The 19,314-nt window shown below is 37.5% G+C and overlaps 1 long non-coding RNA gene across 2 annotated transcripts; it reads left to right on the forward strand.

The window, feature by feature from the left end:
• Positions 1 to 2,991: 2,991 nt before the first annotated feature.
• LOC134541197 (uncharacterized) lies at positions 2,992 to 19,129 on the forward strand. Of its 2 annotated transcripts, XR_010076568.1 has the most exons (4): positions 3,009 to 3,468; positions 13,238 to 13,377; positions 15,643 to 15,872; positions 18,953 to 19,129. It is a non-coding gene; the product is annotated as an uncharacterized LOC134541197 (long non-coding RNA). The 2 variants fall into 2 exon arrangements; XR_010076567.1 differs by lacking the exon at positions 13,238 to 13,377 and having other exon boundaries at positions 2,992 to 3,468.
• Positions 19,130 to 19,314: the final 185 nt, after the last annotated feature.

Below are 19,314 nucleotides of genomic sequence, written 5' to 3' on the forward strand. Positions count from 1 at the left end.
GGTGCGTCAGTGTGTGGTCAGGCCTCTGGCCAAAATACTGTTTTGCTTTTGAAACCTTTCTATTTTTATATATAAAAAAAGAAACAGAAAAGTGTTTATCTTTGTTAACTTATTTTTTAATTTTTTTTAAAAAATATTTAAATGTTTTTATATTTAATTGTTGGTTTAGTTTTTTTAATTAAAAGTTATTTATCCAAGCCTTTTTAATAATTTATTGTATTTTTTAATTCTGTTGTATCGCTGGGGAGTTGCGCGGGAGTGAGGAATCAGTTTCTTCGTGTACAGAGTTGACGTGACAGTTGGCAATAGGAAGTGTGAGTTGGCTGCCCTGTAATAAAGACGTTAGCGAGTGTGAATCATCAAGTGTCGAAACATTCGAATTCCGCTGCTGGTCGAGGAGATACATTGTTGTAGCGAGTCGCGCGCGCCGGTAGTAAAATTGACCAGCGACGGTTGGAGTTTACAGGCCATACTTTTCACGGAACTTTGAATTTGACACGTTGAGCCTCGAGCACGTTTGTTCGGCTTTTCGGGGACAGGCCAGGGCATTATTTATTTTAAGGCACGAAGAAATTTGAACGCTTAGTTTTGAGATTAGCTACGAGTGTTTTTTGCTGCAGCGACGAGACAATGTGAGTACAGCTGATCTGATTATTGTAAATGGTGTTGGTTTGGATAAACTGAATGTATGCTACGTAATATCCATCATCTATTTGCGTGCACCTGAGCGGGCGAATATAAACTTGTTTTGGAAGACAATATCTTTTGTTTAAGTTTATATTTCAAGAAGTAAAACTTTATTAAACATGAAATAATTGCGCACTCCACTAGCGTTTTGTATAGGACTAGTTAGACGGATTTTTTTATAGTAAATTATATTGGTGTATTTTATTTATATAGGCGGTAATTTCTGTTAATTATATATATCTTTTTACATTAATGCAGTCATATTTTTTTGATATCTTTTATAAACTGCTGACAGTTTAGGATTAATCATTTTATAAGATGTGTATACAGATATTGTTACATAATTCAATATTTTTTATAAAATCAATTTTTTTAAATAAACAGTGTGTTTTTAATATTTTAGTATTTCACCTTTTTGGGCTTATTGTAGTAACAAATATTTGCGGGTTACAATGAAATATTGTGGAGACTATATTTTATTTAATGTTTGTATGAAAACACCACTATTGGATAAAATATTACGTTAAGTAAAAAAAAGCGTTATTATGATTAACAACATTTTTATTCATTCAAAAAAAATGCCCAATTCGACACCGTAATTTATTTGCTCTGCTTTTTTAAGGATGTGCTTTTTTAACATTATTTTTCTTAACACTTGGGCTGGGTTCATGCGCGTATTTTTGGTATCAGGTTGGAGTTTGTTTTAAATTCTAGTTCAATAATACCAGTCGGAGGTTGAGTTTGTGTTACCTACGCAGTGCAGAACTGAGCAGAAGTTAGCTCTATCCGCTGGCTCTATCCAGCCGCACGTGACAGAGAGCTTGGGACAACAGCAGCATAAGTCATTCCACGCAACTAAGGCAATTTATAACCAAGTTTTTGTAGTTTTACAACAAAATGTGCAAACACAACGATAGATCGGGTACATAGCGACCTTCATGCATGTGTTTATTTCAATAGAAATTAAATTTCGAGTGCGAACCATCGTACAGATTGTCCCAGGAGCCCTGAAGGCCGCCAATGTGTTGTTTTCACGGAGTATATCACAAACATTTTTTTTTTTTTTTTTGGCCGCTTTGGCCATTTGTGACGATAGAACTGAGTACATAGGTAGGTGCCTTCCTACAGGTATAGAAAACAAATATTAAATAATGTTTGTGAAATACTCTATGAAAACAACACTATGGAGGCCTTCAGGGCTTCTGGGACAACCTGTAAGATAATTTGCCTGCAATTTTTTTTTTTTTGTTAGTCTATACCTGTAGGAAGGTACCTATATACCAGCTCTATCCGTACCAGTGGTTAAAGTGGCCGAAAAAAATGTTTGGGAAATACTCTGAAGAAAAAAAAAAGGGGGGGGGGGGGGAAGGTTGTCTGTAAAGTCGGTTTGCGAACGATAATTTTACGTGAATACGTCATAAGAAAACATTAATGAAAATTTGCCTACTTTTTAATTTTCAAATATTATTCACAGTTTTTGCAAATTTAATTTAAATAATTTGTTTAAATATAATCACGAACAATTAGTTAAAAAGCCCGCCTTAACCTGTTTGATATTATAGAAGATTTTCTCGCACGTTGGTTGGCCGGTTCTTGCACGCTCGGATCAGGCGGAACGTGACAATTTTTCGTGCGTGCATCCGGCGTTCATCGATTTATAAGACGTTATCACGTCAAAAAAACACATTGGAGGCATTCAGGGCTTCTGGGACAACCTGTACGATCGTTCGCACTCGAAATTTAATTTCTATTGATAGTACACACATGTATGAAGGTCGCCATGTAACTTCTCTATCGTTATGTTTGTACATTTTGTTGTAAAAATAAAAAAAGTCGGTTGTAAATTGCCATAGTTGCGTCGAATGACTTAGGTTGTTCTTGACCCAAGCTTTCTGTCCCGTGCGGCCGGATAGGGCCGGTGAATAGAGCCAACTTCTGTTCAGTAGTGCAGAGGTTAGGTACCACAAGTGGGCATTCCCATTTGACAGTTCAATATTATTTTGTAATAAATCAAACACGCTCAGAGTAGCTAAAGGTGAAACAATATATATATATATATATATATTTGTTATGTTATAAGAATTTTCATCTGCCAATAGTCTCACCCCATCCAAAACAAGTGTAGGTTATTCAGCCGCGACGAGAGGGAGAATAACAGCTGTCTGACTACGATATGTATCGACCAATTCCCGACAGTAGCGACAATCGATATGTGCCCTGCCTTTCGACGTGGGATCGCCCGGAGCCCATCATACCTCTAACTGCGCTTGCCCAAACCATATGGCACGATCGTCGCTTCATGGCACAGTAAGGCTTTATTTGTTAGCAAATTAGGGTTCGCTTTTGTTTTCATTTATTTATTTTCCAAATTTAGTGAGAAATTAAATGAAACACGTACCTTTTGAGCTGCGAGCGGGCAAAAGCGGTACGTGGTGTGCGCATGCGCATATTATTCTGTACCGTCAACGCTTAGATGCGTTGCTTCCATTACAGGATAGATAGCGTTACATACCCCGTGAGCGGCTACTTACGCTTCGATTTGCTTCCAACGCATTTGTTTCTAGCGTAATTAGCTGCTTTGCGTCCGTACTTGCTTCAGCTTAGAACACGGTTTGTAAATTACTCACGTAATATTCTCGTGAAAGAAAAAAAACATGGATCTGAAGAAAAATCTTTGATGATTCTGCTTTTCGCTTTCCTGACATCGGTTTCGTGGTCTGTATTTCAGACAAAGGAAATTTGAGGAGGGAAGTCATTCATGTACACGAAGGAAACAAAACGGTAAGTTAACTTATATATTTATATAGTTTACTTCATTACATAAATATTAATTTTCAATGTATGTTATATTTTTACAAAATTACTTTTTCTGTAATTATCACAATATATATATATTTTAAACAATTACCTACCTAAAAATAATAATAAAATTCTCCTTTTTTAAACATCATAGGTAAAACACTGTAAAACGTTTTAGCTACATTACAAAAAATCGGCAACTTTTAAAAATATATTTTTTTAAAATTTATTTTAAGTAGACATAGTTCGCCCGATTTGCACATTAAAAAAATGCAATTCGTATACCGAAACACACAAATTAAGGATTACAAAATCATGGATTCAGTATGCTGGTTATAGATGGTTTATATTATTGTTGACTTTTTTGAATTTATATATAGGCGCGAAGATAAAAAAAATTTAAATTGTAGTCACCGTGTGATATTTACTCGGTTTAAATAACGTGTTTACGATTGTTTCACGTAAAAATACTATTAGAGGTGAAATTATGTGTATTTTTTGTACATTTACGTTAAAAGCACTTGAGAATAAAAAAAATATATATTTAAAACCCTTAAAATACACATGTTAATTGTCTATATATATATATATATATATATATATATATCGAATCGGTGTTTTGTGATTGACTGCGTCTAATTGAAACCTGCCAAAAAAAAAAAAATAGTAATTGACCAATTTGAGCACGGCCGAAGATCCGTTCTACAAGGGGAAGCCTTTTCACAGACGAGAGAGCCAAAACCCGAAGTTCATAGTTTTTTCCCCGTATCTTTAATGTAGCTATCTTAACCAAATCAACCGTCCACAATGTTTTAAAGAATTTATAATGTAGCTAACTTAACCTAATTGACTATTAGTATCCTTTTATCAACACCGCCATATTTATTTACAATGAAAGAAAACAACCGAATATGCACGATCGGCCGTTGGCTCTCTCGTCTGTGAAAATAAGGATTCCCATCTACAAGACACGGAAACGTGGACGGATCACGTAAACGGAGACGGATCTCACGGAATAGAATTTTTACAATACCACACATACGGATACGGACCCGTACGGACAAGTTCGGCGATGCTGAGCTCTTGCGTTTACGCCGCTCCGTGCGACCAATAGAAGCCGTGTCCTTGCATGTTTGTTTGTCTTCTAAATACGTTATAAAAAAATTCAAGAACAAGAATTTCTAGTGTTCTATTATTACTTTTTCGGTCCGTGGTATGATTTCAAGGCATAATATATATTTTATAGTTAATTTAAATTCGTAAACTTGAAATGCACTCTCTTTGGTGGCCATTTGTTACTTTTCCGTGCATTGTGGAAGCAACAGACGCGATAGTGGAAATGTTCCGTGTGATACGTCTTCGTTGCCCTGCCATTGTAGGACGGAGGGAAGCCTTCTTTTCACAGGCGAGAGAGCCAAACGGCCGATCGTGCATCTTCGGTTTTTTTTTTGTTCATTGTAAAAGGTTAGGTTAGCTACATTATAAATACTTTTAAAACATTGTGGACGGTTGATTTGGTTAGGATAGCTACATTAAAGATACTGTAAAATCATGTAAACGGTTTTCCTAGCGCTGGATAGCTACATATTAAAATGTTATTTGCTAAGCAGCCATAAAATGATTTCAGTGGCGTAGCCAGGATTTTTGTATTGGGGGTGTTCTGAAGCATGGCGCCCCCCCCCCCCCCCCGTATTAAAGCGGGGGGTCCGGGGGTCCTCCCCCGGAAAAATTTGGATTTTAAGGTGTAAAATAGTGCTATTTTAGCAGTTTTCAGTACTTAAATTTAAATATTGTAATGGTAAAAATTTTATTAATTTTTAATATGAAATTTGTTTGAGTGATGAATAAGAAATTTAATTAAAAATTTGGTGCTAAGGGAACCCCCGGAAAAATTTGGAATTTGAGATGCAAAATTGTGCTATTTAATGAGTTTCCGAACCAAAATATTAAATATACCATTCCAAGAATTTGATGACGTAGTATGTATTAAATACTACTCTGACAGTAGATGTAGTACAATTTAAATAAAATACCATCTAGGAATTGGCAATCATTTTACAGTATATTGACCATAAATTTGAGTTTTCTAATCAATGTGATCACCAATGCAACGTTTGTAACTACTGGTTGAGAAAAATACTGCTAGGACCAAACATTTATTCTGGGAAAAGGAGGGGGGCGAAATGCTACTCTCGCCCCCCCCCCCCCCCCATGCATAACAGCACGGGGGCGACTCGCCCCTGCTGCCCCCCCCCCCCCCTGTTCCGACGTCCCTGGCGGAGGGCCAGCCACTTTCGGCGCAGTCCCGTCCGCCTGATGATTGTGTTGCGAGCTTCATGGTGCAAATGCGGATACAGCAAATTTGATTGGTTAGCGTGACCTGTGTCGTCAGGTTTTGGTGGTGTTATGGGGGAAAAAAAGGGGGGGGGGGCAGTCGCGCGGAGCGGATCCTTCTGGCCCATTGTTGCCAGCCTTAGCACGTACAATTCGGGTACACTCGCCTCTACATTCGAGTACTTTCTGGTAAGAGCGAGTTCTCGGTTCGGGAACATACACACACAAAAACATTAGTGAAAACAAAATATTGATGTCTTTAATACAAATATCATACAAACTCTTCTGTTGAATCTCATAATAACGTGGCAATATAAAATTGTATAGCTTAAATGCTATACTGCTATGGCCCGTGCGTGTCGTAGAGTTGGTTGTTTGACGGCGGGTGGGAAAGGGGGGGGAAGGGGGGGAGTAACGTTAACAGGAATTTCAAGGTTAAAGTATGAGGTTGGTGTAATATTATTGTGAATATTACGTGTAATGTAAATATGGTTGTTTACTTAATACTAGCTGCAACTTGATTGTGTGATCCTTAGGAATATAGTGTAGCCGAGGCTGTTTTATAAAAGGCAGGACTGATTGTCAGTGCGTTACGTTCAGGGCAAAGACTGTTTTTCACTCTTAATTGGTTTTCCATTACAAGTGGTCGTTATTAAATATTTTTAATATTAATTTTTTTCCCTTTTATTCTGAACTGTGGTACATTCGCGTACCCGAGCGGATATCCTCGGGTACCGGGCATTGACATAGTAAACTGGATACGCGTACCCGAAATGTGGTACGTCTGGCAACACTGACCTGGTCAGAGCAGACGAACTCAACACTCCCGAAGTCAGACAGCACCATGTGCATCTGACGTCATGAACAATATTCGACAACTGAGAAGCGTTGATACGTACGTACTAACGAACTTTAAAATCACTTGAAAATAATTATTTTTTTCTTTCGTTTTGGGCACCAGTTTGTGTTGTATTTGTTTTCCCCTGAGTTACTTTGAAACGATTATCCTTGTTTGTTTTTTTAATGTTTAACATCTTGGCTCTCGGCGTACAGAACTTGGTAGGAGTAGGTAATTTCCGCGAATGAAACGGAATTAGAATGGAACGGAAATGTGTAACTATGGTGTTGCCATCTGTGGTGGATGGCGCGAACCAGAGTTCACAAAGCCAAAGGGAAACTTTATAGAATTAACTTTTTTAATGAATTTTAACAAGAGGGGTAGTAATTTAATAAAACTCCTGCCCTAAAATCAGGTTCAAAGCCGGGGTTCAGTATTTTTTTTTCAAGTCTTTTTTCGTTTCTATCGAACAAACATGGCGTGGATGATATCTATAGAACCATGTTGTTTTTCTTCGATTTGACAAACGTTGCGCTATCTCTTCATTTTTTTTTATGTTAACTACGTGCTTTTATTTGATCGTGCCAAAGAAGTATAAAATTCAGACGCGTGTATGCGCGACAGTAGTTGCTGCAGAAGCGACCCTGCTTTGTGAATGTTTTTTTTTCCTTCCTTTTTTTTAAATGGACCAGTTGTATTCATGTAAACTTACAGATATTTGTAAATGTGTACATTTACATGAAGAAAAAAATTGTACCCGGGCATTTATGCTTCGTATTATCTTTGAAAGATTTGTGCAATGGGAGTGCATGACTTATTGATGTAGGCTTTTGGACATACGCCATTGCTATGCATAGCATAGCATAGCATAGAAATTGAGTATGTCCAAAAGCCTACATCAAGCCATGCACTCCCATTGCACAAATCTTTCAAAGATAACATCAATGCCCGGTATGGACCCGGTATGCATATTTCCCTGAGGAAGTTGGAAAAGAAAATGATTGATCTATCACAATGTTCCAATAACTTGACTTTTCTCTGTAAATGTCGCGGTAAGGGAGTCATTCCTAGGGGACTCACAGTCAAATCCCCGGTCAACAGCAAACAGGCCCAACAAATAACCCGGAAAGCCAGCCAAAATCTACTGAGTGAAAGAATTGCCGCATATCACTGCAGGGCCGTAACTAAGGGGGGGCATGGGGGGCATGTGCTCCGGGCGGCAAATATCAGGGGGCGGCAAAATATGAAAAGTGGTTCACTAAAACAAGTTGAAACTAGTCATAAAAAATAGTTTTGAAAGTGTACATATCGCAACCAATAAGTTAGGCAAGAAATGAAGAAATTCTATTTAACTTGATTATGCATAATTTGTAAATATATTCGTACTTCAGATGCGTTACTTCACTCTAAGAATCAAGTATTACCATAATTCGTGGTCTAGAGTGAGTAAAACCACTGCGATGAGAGCTGGTATCTCAAGGACCCGTTGCGTGGGTGATCATTTGGCTGAGCAAGATGTAGCCCTTTCTCTGATAAATACTCTCATTTTACCAGCCCCTACTCAGTCGCTCCTGTGTTTTCGTACCATGTGCGTCTCTGCCTGAGGACGGGAGCAGATAGCAGTTCCCGAAACGTCGCTTGTTTCTGTTTTGGAAAAACTATTGTGTTTGTTTCGTCTTTTCGTTTTGTCGTGTAATTGTCTCGTTTCAACTGTTGTGCTGAATTTTTTTGGGTTCAATATTTTTGTGCTGTCATCATTTGTGGGGTTTTTATCGTTCTATTCTGTTTTGGAAAACTATTGTGTTTGTTTCGTCTTTTCGTTTTGTCGTGTTTTTGTCTCGTTTCAACCATTGTGCTGAATTTTTTTTGGGTTCAATATTTTTGTGTCGTCATGATTTGTGTTTTTTTTTTTCGTTCTCTTAGTACATTTTTCTTTGTTTTTCTTTGTTTGTTGACCATATTCCTGTTACGGAATATTTTGTTGTGTTTATATTCTGTTGACAACAGCATTTTTTTTTCTTAATTTGTGCTTTTTGTCTTTTGGTTATTTTTACTTATTTATTTATTTTATTTTTTAGTTTTCTTCTATAGAAAAAAGGCTTAGCAATGGCGTATGTCCAAAAAACTTACATCAAGTAATGTTGAAAGTCATTGACAGACTAATTACGGAACTGAGTAATTGGTTTAAGGCTTTGGAGAACATTAACAATAAGTTTGGATTTTTTAGTGGTATTCAAATTTATAAAATGGAAGTAGAAGATTTAAAAGTCAAAGCAGCAGAATTAGTAAACACAGTGCCGATCTTAACAAAGAAGAATTCGTATTTGAAATTGAAAGTTTTAAGCACCATGCATTAACAATAGACTATGAATTAAAATATGCTACAGCATTTACAATGTTGAGCCTTATCTACAAAAATAAACTGGAGGAGGCACATCCTGTCATTAATACTGCTCTGAGAATGTTTTTCACCCTTCCAGTTACAACTGCGTCAGGTGAAAGAAGTTTTAGTAAACTTAAACTTATTAAAAGCTATTTTAGAAGCACGATGGGCCAGCAGAGATTAACAAATCTAAGTATTATATATATTGACCACAAACGAGCTGCTTTGATCAATTTTGATGATATTATTAACACTTTTGCAGCTAATCATGCTCGAAAAATTAAATTTTAAACTGTATTTCTTTGTATAGTTATCAATACAATATTATACTTAATTCAGAATCACATGTTCCTTATGTAATTTTAGTACTTAATCAACTTATTGGTAAGACATTAATTTTCACTGTTGTGCAAACAATAAACAATAGTTTGATAACAGTTACTACATTATTATAAAAATGTAATTGTATTAGTTTTCCAATTAGTGTACTTGATAAATAGAAGTTCTCAATTATGTATAAGTATGTATATGTAGAATATCATTTCAACCACCGCTTCTAACGAAAAAGGGTATTTTATAATGTTGGTAAGGAGGGGGCGGCAAATTAAGCTTTGCCCCCCTTAACGAATCTCCTAGTCCCGGCCCTGTATCACTGTCAAAAATCACAGTTGAACAATGAAATTTCGGCACTACAGCTTGAAATTCAGTCCATCCTTAATACTGAAGATTTCAATTGCATTTATTAGTCCATTACGAATCTTGTCCAAAAGAAGCATAGCAATGGCGTATGTCCAAAAGCCTACTTCAAGTCATTTATGCTTCTTGTTGTCCCAGTACCTGCAATCGTTAAACTGTTACCTGACTAGTCTGCCACCCTCTTTACCTCAACCTGGCCAAATACCAAGGAGGCACAGAGGTCAACAGTGAAAGCATGGGGAACGGGCTCAATGGTACCTTGTTAGGCGTGTAGAAAATCATGAGAACCTTGAGCCGACTGGGGAGGCCATATTACAGGATAAAATAGTTAAATATATACTAGTCAAAATTAATACAAACAGTGGTCTTAGTTAAATGAATACAACAATATCGTTTCTCTGTTCCTTATATTTTCTTTTCTTTAAATTCTTTTCCTTTAAATAATAACAATAACAAGTTTAATATCAATTGATGAGTATACAGTCATACTGATAGTAAAAGTAAATGTTAAGATAAGGGGCCCCTTTAGATACTTAAGTTAAACACATTGATTTTGATGTTAAGAATTACATAGGTTAAAATTACATAGGTTAAGTCAAAAAAAATTAATTATTAGTCCAAAACAATGCCGAAAATGCTAGGTTAAAATTTTCTCTTTTGATATGTGGTGGCTCATGGTTGCTCTTCTGCATGCAGAAAGTAACAAAGAAGATCTTTCCTGATTAGACGAGCTGCATCAGGCACTGAGGAGCACCATGATTCAGGTGACGAAGAAGTTGTGTGTCACGAAGTAATCGCGCCCATGGCCACCCACGCCTTCCGTACACACACACACTTGCGGTGTACGGTGAATTAATTAAGACATTGATGTCAACAGATTAAGAAACGGCCGAAGCTAGGAACAGTTACATCATGGCCGACATGCTTCAAAAAGAAAGACATATTATTTTGTGCAACTGAAGAAGACCATAGAGTTGAGACATGAAAGACTGCACATGTAAAACAGAGTTACACTATAGTGCGATTTCCCAAATCAACATTCATTATGGACAAAAGTAAAATTATTTTGTTGTAAAACTAATATAAAAATTTTAACACAGAAACTTGTGCTTTTATAAATATAAATTATGCTGAAATTGTTGGTTACAAGATGATTTACAAATTCAAGAATAAAAAAAGTTATGGCTCCCAGTTTGCTATACAAAATAAAATAAAAACAAGAACTATAAAATAGATAAAGTGAGCATGCGCATTACTACAAATGTGCAATGGCACACTAGCTTTCCAGTATTAACCGCGTACGTTAATAAGCATGATAAAACAGAACAAAAATTCAGATTGTTAAAATATTTCGTAAGAAATACTCAGGATTATTTCGGAAAAACGTATTTTTTATACATGCAAAAATAACCTTAGCCAATTGTGTTGTACAAATTTACGATGTATTTCGTGTAGCATGACAAACAATTTCTTGGCAAATGATTTGCAAATGAATAATTTTGTAAAAGTACAGAATTTTTTTTTTCCTGTGTGTTCTCTCAATCCAGCGCGAATATAAATTCAATGCGTTCCACGTGGACTCTTTGATTGGCAGATATATTCTGCCCATTAAAATCTTCCAGCGGGAAGCATTCTTGTCCTGTACTCCCTACCTACTTAACCTGCCTGCTTAATGCATACCCTACTCTAAAGGCCGGTCCACACGCAACGTTTTGTACACAGTTTTGACTGCGCAGGCAAAACTGTGCAAACAAAAGGTTGCAGTTTAGCCGTGTCCACACACCACAGTTTGCAGCCAAGTTTTATCCTATCAGTTGCGAGAATTCCTTACTTTGGCCAATTTAGTCGCGATGTCAAACTCTTTGTATTTTTACATAAGTGCTTCATACGCTTGACTTGTTTTGTCCCTATCGCTATATTCTTTTCATTTGACCCGCCACAAACACGGAAAGGACTTGTACAGACCAATGAACTCTGTTAGAAATTCACGTGAACACTGTCGCAGATCGGTCATCGTTGAACAGATTACACTGTTCCGGCACAAATACCGAGGGAGAACTGAGCCCCGTGTACGGAGAAGACGGGGGAAGTGTCCACACGCTACGACAAGTCTGTGCAGGTCGACTAAACTGCGCGGACATGAATGCTCTTGGCCGCAGTTTTCCTTCGTGTTCCGTCTCCGCGCAGTTCACAAAACTGCGCAGTTTTCCTGTAAAGGACTGTGTGAAGAGGTGGGAAAACCGGATGAAGGAGGATGGTGCCAATAGGAAGACGTACGCTTGAAGAAGGGTTGATTTTTCCTGTGTCCATGCAGGTATTACCTGGGCCCAACGTAGCATAGTTTTGACGCATGTTTAAGATAGAGGAGGAGTTGGTCGTGACTTCAATCGTTGCCGTGGTTAGCCAATCCCCGAACATAGCACACAATGCATGCTACCCTTTCGGGCATGGATAGTCTACAAAATAAATTTAGTTTTAGTAAGGTTATGAAAATAAATCATTACTGATCTGTAATTTGCTTGTACGTACATACGAGCCTTAAAAATTTACAATCAAAATTATTTTTTTTTGCCTTTTAGTTATTTTGAAGTGTTCATCCTCATGTTCAGTACCAAACAATATTTGCTCCAAATCAACCATCTTACGTGTATTTGTTCTACAACTGTGCGTTTAGCGATCGCGAGAGATATCGCCCGATAATCCGGTATTTTCTGTATTCCGGCACCTGAAAAAATCCGAAAGTGCCGGATTAGCGATGATTATGGATTTTTCCAGTAATCGGGCACCCTGCAAAGACCCGAAATATTTTCTGTAGTCCGACACCTGCGAAGTCCCGAACCATTTTCTGTAATCCGGTTCCTGCTAAGTCCCGAACAGTTTTCTGTTTCTGTAACACGTCGCCTGTAAAGTCCCGATCCAATTTCCTGCAACCCGGCGCGGGTCAAAGTGACCTTGTTTCACTATAAAATGTCGTATGCAAGGACTTAGTAAATTCTGTATATTTATTTTTTTCAAAGTTAATGTGTATAATAGAGCATTCTCACTGGGTTTTTGTAATGAAAGTTTCTCTGTAAATTAATTTTTTATGAATAAAATGTTAAATATTTTAAACGAAATGGTCAGGAAATTTGAAATTTTAGTCAGGGAAGCGTCTGGGAAATTCTATTGAAGATTTGTGTAGACATCCTGTTAATAATAATAATAATAATAATAATTTCCACCACCGCAGTGCTATCTGGGTGATCCTAACTCTGGATTGAGTGTCAGAACTCACTCTCACTCACTCACCCACACTCACTCACCCACACTCACTCACACTCACCCACCCACCCACTCACTCACTCACCTACCCACTCACTCACTCACCCACTCACTCTCAACCACTCACTCACACACTCACCCACTCACTCACTCACTCTCACACTCTCACACTCACTCACTCTCCCACTCACTCATTCACTCACTCAGCAATGGCCGTGTGCCGGTGGTGGTTATTCCAGGCGGAAGATACGGAGTTTACAATCGTCAAGAGACGGCGTGCGGTGAGTGAGATGAAGTCACTTTCCACCACACCTTGCCGCATCGAACACCCGAAACATTGCGGAAACGGTTCCTGACCACAGGGGTGTACATGTGTCAGGTGAGGCGGGACGATAAGTGCGACGCTCGCTGGTGCTACCACCGCGGTGTCGCCTCTAAGCGCTATAGGCTGTGAACTGTAATGTAGATAGAAATGTAATGTAAGTCCTTTTGAGTACTTTCAAGAATCTTGCACCGGGTGTCTCATGCCTGAAAAATTATTCTGAAATAACGCGTTTCAGACATTTTAAAAACGAAAATCCGGTAACAATTCTACTCATTCGTCCTCAATAATATTCTTGAATGCTTTTCGTGAACAGACACCAATCTGATATATATCTAGAGCGGTTTTCAAATCGCGTGTATTATTATTTTTTAAATCTCTTCTGCACACCGTATGTGTGCCCAGGTATGAGGGGGCCTTAATACTTACGAAATATAATCTCCGAGGTTAAGGTCTCGCCATAAAGAAATTTAAAATATATTGATACCACTTGCAACAAATAAAGTTTCTGTAACAATTTTTTTTTTTATGGTGGCATGGGACTTACCTTTGGCTACATGTTGAAGTCGACACTTGTGAACTGGTGTGATTATCATGATAGTTATTGTCGCCCGCGTAAAATAAAAATAGTGCGCGGAGTCCCTCCGCGCGGAAGAAGTGATACTTCATAATGTGGAAATGAAAATAGGAAGGGGTTGAAATTTATTTTTAGTGAAATCATATTGTATCAAATCAAACTAAAAAAAAACAAGTAAATGAAATAAAGACTATTATAAATTAAAATAGAACAATAAAATAGAACAAGTAGGTATTTCAGCTAATTTCACGACGCTCACACTGTTTACTTCGCTGCATAGCAAGAATACCACGCGCATGTGCTTGGAATATTGGACGCTACTCGTTGCTAACGCTCGCGCTGGCCTGTAACAGGTATACCACGCGCATGCGTTCGAATGCCACGCATTCACTCTCGCTCTGTCTCTTTCTATTCCCCCTCCCCAGGAGCGTTGAACGTTTATCGCAACAGTGCTTTCATACCCCCTCCATGCAACCTTGTTGGAAGTCGCATTAGAAGTTTCACTTCAATAAGTTATTTCTCCTCACGGCACTTGCAGACTTAAGCCTGTCAGTGAACACGTGGTCGCAACAAGGCACACATGGTTCTGGAAGAGATGACGTCTGCCTTGAAATGCCGAAAATTGGGATAATATGTCAAAAATTAGAATTTTAACCAAAAGAATATTGAAAAATCCAAGATGGCGGGGCCGAATATCCCTCAAATGCTGTCTCCTACCATGAAACACGTTGCTTTAAGACTGATTCCGCAATGCAAACTGATCTTACTCAACCAAAATTCTGAATGTGCGTGCAAACATTCAGCGGGGGAAAATAAAATTCTCACGCAATGCTTATGTGCACTGTAATAAAAAAAAATATACACGGAACGGAAATATTTACGTACAATTACAAACATTTGTAAGTTTGTACATTTAAATCAAAACAACTGTATCACTACAAAATAGTGTTTGCAGTAGTACTGAGCTCGGATTCTTACTCGGGCATTTATGCTTTGTGTTGGCCCAGTTCCTAAAATAGTTCCTGTTAACTGTTCAGATTAGCAAGCATGAAACTATAAAATAGTCTAAATGGTTTTTTAAAAAATAAATGATGCTCGAATAAAACATCAATTAAAATATAAAATTAAGCGCCAATTTTGGTAAGAAATACTCAGTATCATCTCGAGAAAAAAAAACCTATTACATGTAAGTAAAATCAACCATAGCCATGTTGTATCATTAGAAACTATTTCTTGGCAACTGGTTTGCAAAGGAATCTTTTCAATATTAGTAATCTCTTTTTTTTCAGCTTTTTTTTCTATAGTGCTCTATAGAGTCTAGATTACATACAGACCACCGATTTTTTTTAGATGTATACAGGTAAATAACTATACACTGGCAGAACAACGTCTGTCGGGATCTGAAAGTGATATAAATTATTTTGCACGCTTTGACATTCAAATTAAGAAGACAATTATTACTAACTACATCTGATTTCGAAAAAGGTCGCATTCACCCTGTGTTCAGCCCGGGCAACGCCGCACTGAAAGAAATTTTTTGTATATTTTACAAGGAAAATCCGTGGAAACCCTTTTGCCAAGGATATTACTTGTAAAACTACGAGGCTCTGCCTTGTAGTTTTGCAAGAAATATCCTTGGCAATAGGGTTTCCAAGAATTTCTTTTGTAAAAGTACAAATTTTTTTTTTAGAGTGCGGGTACTGCAGCTAGTATATTATAATAACCTGTGTGCTCTGATTTCCAAGTTTCAGGTCCTGGAAGATCACGAGTACCAACTTCTGGAAGACGAAACCCACCAGTTCGCGGATGCGACGACTTCCGTGAAGAAGTCGGAACGCTGCCTCGCGGTCTCTTCAGTTCGACGACACTCCGCCAGGGTCCGCTGTGGACCGCGTCGATGACGTCGATGACGTCGATGACTTCGATGACTTCGATGACTTCGATGACGCCAGTTCTCCGCTCACACCAACAACCAGTACGTTTTCTTTCTTAAGGGTGTAGTATCCCAAATTATTTGGTTTCTAATATTCCAGGTTTTTTGCGTTGGATTTTTTTTTTTTTAAATAAAAGGTTTTAATGCAACCACAGTTGATATCTATGTAAATAAAAATTTAAAATGTTCGTTCGTTACAAAAATCTTAAATCTCCGGTAAAGTTCTTCACCGATTGCTTTGAAATTCTGACAAAACGTTGCAATCGAATACGCGCGTAACAGGTAAAAAGCTAGATAAAAATTTAAATAGGTAAAAAAAATATAAAAATGAATGTTTGTGTGTTCATCTTCGGTTTTGTACAGATAAAGATATAGATGTATAGCGAGATAGAGCGAGGGATATTTATATATAAAAATGTAGAGGTGGAGATAGGGAGATATATTGATATATCGATAGAAACATAGATACATAGAGAGAGATATGGATATATATGTATACAGAGAAATAAATATATAGATAAATATATTGATATTTATAGAAAAACATACATAGAGAAATAGAGAGAGATGCTTTGTATACCTACTTACTGCAAACAAGTTACATAAAAAAAAATTGGTTGTCTGTAAAGTCGGATTACGGACGATTGTTTAACGTGACATCGTAAAACATTGATGAAATGATTGCATACTTGTATGAATAAAATTGAATCATTTTTATTGAATCATCACTATTTTGTATGGATACAAAGAAGGAGTGAAATTGAATCTACAATTTAATTGATAAATTTACTTTTATTTGCACTTATTATTTCAAATATGTTTATTACTTTAACGAAGAGATTATTTTAACTATAACTTTTATTCATGTTTGCTATTTAACTTCTACCAATCTGTGTTATTCTGTTAAGGATAGGACGATGATAGGAAAAGTAGGAAACGAATGGGAGTGTTTCAAGGATGATGTGAAGGAAAATGGCTTACCCAACACCAAGATGCAGTCAAAAATAATATATTTGCGCCACGGACTCTGCAGCAATGTTAGGAGGAACGGGTTAGCAAAGAGCAATGAAAATGTTACATTGAAATGCATGAAAACAGAATTACGCCACGGACTCGGTCGCAATGCTAGGAGGTTCGGGTTAGGAAAGAGCAATATAAAATGAGCGTAACGGGACACAGCGAAACGGGACAATGTGGGTAACGGGACACTTTATCGTGCGTGCAGCCAGCGTTCATCGATTTATTAGACGTAGTCACGTAAAAAATTGTAAGAGACATAGCAATGCATGCTGGGCATTAGGTAGTGTGATTAATAAGACTCTGTAACACTGACTGACATACAACGCACAGCCTAAATCGATGTGTCTAGAAGCATGGAATTTTTGCACAGGAGTTCCTTACATAACTTAGGTAAGCACTAAGAAAGGTATTTTGAAAATTTATCGCCAAAGGGGGTTAAATAGAGGATGAAAGTTTGTGTAGAAAGTAAGTCATTTTTTAAAGTTAGAAACGTGGAATTTGGTAATTAGGCTTCTGAAGAACTTCAAAAGTAAGTACCTAATGAAAAAAAAATACGTTTTGACTTCATTTGCGTGGAACTAATTCCTTGACGCGACCAAAAGGGTGAAATAGTAGGCGTGGCTGGAGGAGGTTCATAATAAACTTAAATAAAATTTTTTGAGAAAAGTAGGATGGTTCGTGCGATGTTACCCGATGGGAAATCCCGTCGCGTAACATGGCTAATCGTTTATAAAAGGTTTATTTTCTACCAAACAAGTAATAATTAAATGGCATTTTATGAATCTGGAGGCAAATTTTTATTTCAGCCCTAGCATGTACTGAAAGCAAGACACCTTTTGGAATAATTCGCGGAATTCATCCCGCGATGGGCTTACAATTTTTAATACACACATATGTGCTGTCTTTTTCTAACTGGCTCACAGTTTTATCCCAAATACTCTGGGCTGACGTTAAATCCTCAATTAAACATACATTTTTTTCCGCAGTTTAAGTGTAAACTATTTTTTTTTTAGTTTAGTGATATTTTTGTTTTGTTTTCCTATTTAATGTTAATTTTTATTTGTAATAGTATTTTTTTTTTAATCGGTGGTTAAGTGCGACACAAGGCGGCGTCCATGCAGCAACTTCGCCACATGTGAGAATGAATGAATGAATGAATGAATGAATAAATAAATATACTATTTTTTTTGTAATTTTTTTTTGTTTTCCTATTTAATGATAATTTTTATTTGTAAAAGTGAAAAAAAAAATATTATTATTTTAATCGGTGGTTAAGTGCGACACAAGGCAGCGTCCACGCCGTAACTTCGCCTCATGTGAGAATGAGATGAATGAATGAATGAATGAATGAATGAATTAACTGTTCTGTTGGTCCCGGAGAAGCGGTTGCGACCCGCTGACGACGGAGACTCGAACCCGGGCACCAGAGAGAACCAGCACGCCGCAGCTGTTCAGGTATCGGCGAATCTCCCGAACAGCGCGAAACCCAAGTCGCTGTTCAGCGACCCGTCCGTCTGTTCACGCGCTCTTCTTGTGAACATCGCGATGGATCCTGACGCGGTCTTCACCGTCATTCAGGGGGAACTTCTCCCCGCAGTGGTGGTCCTAGACTTTTCGGGGCCCTTTACGGAGGCATGATGTTTTTGAAAGAGGTTGACTACTAACCCATTTTCTTGGATGGGGGTGGGGGGGGGGAGGGTTGGTGTGGAGATAATGGAATAGCCCCAATCCATCCTCCGGAAATTTTGATTTAATACAACGTTTCTAAGCAAACGATAGTCGACATAGCTGCTCCTGCAGCGAATTCTAGTGTCTGATTCTTGATCATAAATGTAGTTTAAAAAAAAATTGCCGCTATTTATTACGCTCGGCATTATTTTTAAGAACCCCACGTTAAATTTCATGTCCGAGTCGTATGTTTGAGAACACGTGAATTTGGCTCGTTACCGAATTTAATATATGTTTACACATCTCTGGCGAGTGATGAAAGACTCGCATTTATTTTTCAGTTTCCTGAGTTTTCCTGGTTCTTCCTTTTAGTTTCCCTGTTCGTGGTAACCTTGGCAGTGTGTAAAATGCGCATGTTTTCTCTGTGTTCACAGGACGTCGCTACGGCTCTTAATCGAATGGCAGCGGCGCATAGGAGAGCGGGAACATCGTGTTCGCTCGGATTCTCCAGGAGTTAATCGATTACAACCGAACACTGATTCGAATTTTTTCTACCAATTTTGTATCGAAGTGAAAAAAAAAAAAGAAAAAAAAAACATTTATTACAAAAATTGTTGTGGTTTTACTTTACGCTTGATAACAAACAGAAATATGCTTTTTTTTTTAGTTTAAAAAAAATTGTTACAAAGATACTAGATTTTTTGTTTGCTTGCTATCATAATAATAACACAAGGAATGATTCGAATAGGTGCGAGTTAAAACAGCATATTTAGTGTTTATCGTGACAGAATAGTGC

The sequence above is a fragment of the Bacillus rossius genome, chromosome 18 (assembly GCF_032445375.1).
Source record: "Bacillus rossius redtenbacheri isolate Brsri chromosome 18, Brsri_v3, whole genome shotgun sequence".
Taxonomy (NCBI): Eukaryota; Metazoa; Arthropoda; class Insecta; order Phasmatodea; family Bacillidae; genus Bacillus; species Bacillus rossius.